This window comes from Triticum urartu, chromosome 3A (genome assembly GCF_056163025.1).
Source record: "Triticum urartu cultivar PI428250 chromosome 3A, HENAU_Tu73, whole genome shotgun sequence".
Taxonomy (NCBI): domain Eukaryota; kingdom Viridiplantae; phylum Streptophyta; class Magnoliopsida; order Poales; family Poaceae; genus Triticum; species Triticum urartu.
Window position 1 is genome coordinate 632,479,351 of NC_141875.1, and position 2,454 is coordinate 632,481,804.

The 2,454-nt window shown below is 35.2% G+C and overlaps 1 pseudogene; it reads right to left on the minus strand.

Moving 5' to 3' along the window:
• Window positions 1-422: 422 nt before the first annotated feature.
• Window positions 423-1,843, minus strand: LOC147980935 (putative ubiquitin-like-specific protease 2B; annotated as a pseudogene).
• Between the last annotated feature and the right edge of the window lie 611 nt (window positions 1,844-2,454).

Below are 2,454 nucleotides of genomic sequence, written 5' to 3' on the forward strand. Positions count from 1 at the left end.
TTAATTTTTTGAACGAATGGAAACAACTGTAAATTCTTTATGATGAACTGGGTGCTGACTGTCACTGAAGCTATCTGTTTGGACTATCAGCCATGTTTGTCTTGACTGTTTGCATAGAATGTATTACTAACTTATTACTGGAAGTCTTCAAATTTCCTCAAAACTTGCCACCGGTGAAGATGAACTCTGGTTTGTTGGTCAATATGATGTTGCCTGATGAGTAAGAGAGAAAAACCACTGATAGTTAACACAAGAGCAGGAAGCATAAGAGAAGATAGCATGATGTTAATTATCAACAGCACCAATCTGCCATTACCCAACAACAAGTAGGTGGTACAGTTTAATCGGAGCAATCTTGACATGCAATCTACTCTGCAGCTTTTGCATCCATTTTCCCGCAGATAAGTACAAGGGAAATAAGATCACAATTTAACAACCATTAAATAAAGACGGTAGGGATAAGCATACTCTTTGTATGAAAGAATATCTATGCGTATGTCCTCTAGGCTCTTCAGTTCCTCCGGATCGAACAAGGCATCCTTAGAACAAAGTCATCAGTTACACAAACAAATTAGTAAAAGACTTTGTGAGGCACAAATAGGAATGTTGTGTAAAGTTTGAAGCGGATGACATATACCAGATGGCTCAAATCTTCTCCCAGTTTTTTTATCATGAGAAAACAGTACACGAAGTAAAGAACATACATACCACAATCTACTCCACTTTGTTGTGGCACCTACAAGTTTGTTTAAGTATATCATAACAGAAATCGAAATAATTAAGAAGCAACAATATAGAACATAATAATAGATATATTTTTTCCAAAAGATGAAAAATAGTTCGACTGTCAGAAGTTAAACACCATACCTTAGGAAACTCAAGTTCGACTTCATTTATGAACTGCTCTAACTCTTCCCGCTCTTCGAATTTTAAAATATCAACAATGAATCTGGTATACACCATCAATAAAGGGCTAATAAATATTAGGCATTCAGAATAAGGATGACAATTATGTGTTATAGACAATGCAAATGAGTAAATAAAACATTTATGTGAACGTAAACTAAGGCATATATTAGGGAGCTTTTGACGCCCACTCCATGCAACCTCCAACTAAAATTAATGCACAATGTTTTTTGAAATACTAAACACCTTGTTGGGCTAATAATATATATAGATAAAAAACATATCTCATTGTAGTATCTTGAGTTGCCTACATGCAAAACCATGCTACAACAAAATATGTAAACATGCTAACATGAATTATTTTGATGGCTTAGTGAGAGAGAAAATAAAGTGAACAAACCTGTTGATGATTGGTTGTAACCTCTCCGCTTTCACCTTTTTAAGTGAATCCAGTAGCAGCATGCGTGGCCCCTTCTTAGTACCCAAGTACTCGGTCTTGCCAAAATTGCACAACACAAGAAGGCTCCAGTGTCCCCTATATATAGTCAACAAAGTGAATATTTGGTATCATGCGGATCAAATAAGTGATTCTGCATGATCATAATGTGAGTAACATACCAAATAACAATAGGTACAAATACATATCATCTTGTGAATATCTTCTTAGCTTTTATCCATTTAAGGATTCTTGATTTATCATCCCAGTCGGTGTACATGTTAAACCACAACGGATTAAGGTACGCATAATCGTTCTTCTTTTTAATATCCATGCATGACCATACATCCCTACATAGAGAGTTGTAGTAGTACATTATAAGATTAACATTCCAATCAAAAGAAAATGAAAACTAACAACCTAAGACAAAGACAGAACATACTCCATGCACAACTCAAAAATATGAGTGTCTAGCATCTCTTTATTTGTTTTGTCCCTCCTGCTAATGCGGGACCTTTTTTTTTAGAGCGGGTTGATCTTGACTTCTCTGCCTTTGCTTGTCTGGGAGCACTTATTTTGGCATTCTACACAAGGAAAAATAGAAATGACATGGAGATAACACTCATGCATGTGCACGCACGTGCACGCTTACACGCTCACGCCATGTTAGACCGCGTGAATTAAAAAAACACTCTTGTGTAACTATTTTGTACTGTGTAGTAAAATCATCTTGAAAAGCCACATATAGGGGTGAACGTAAGACTAAAGTAAGATACAACACATAACAGTTGCACAATTAACAACAAGTCATCATGTTTACAATATGAATATGGGAAAGTATATAAAAAAATTGTAAATCAAGCACTTACAAGATCGATATTTTTCTGTTAAAAGAAAATGGTACAACCCTGGTTCATGACCAGTGAACTAGCTAAGTTACTACTGTTTACAATGATATAATAAAGTTCTCCCTCTGTAAAGAAATATAAGAGCGTTTAGATCACTAAAAAAGTGATATAATGAATCAAGAGGAAGTGATTTGCTTCCTAGATGACAAAATAATTTCCCTTGTGGAAGAAATGCTTGTGTATGATTGTTAAACAGCCTAGAAT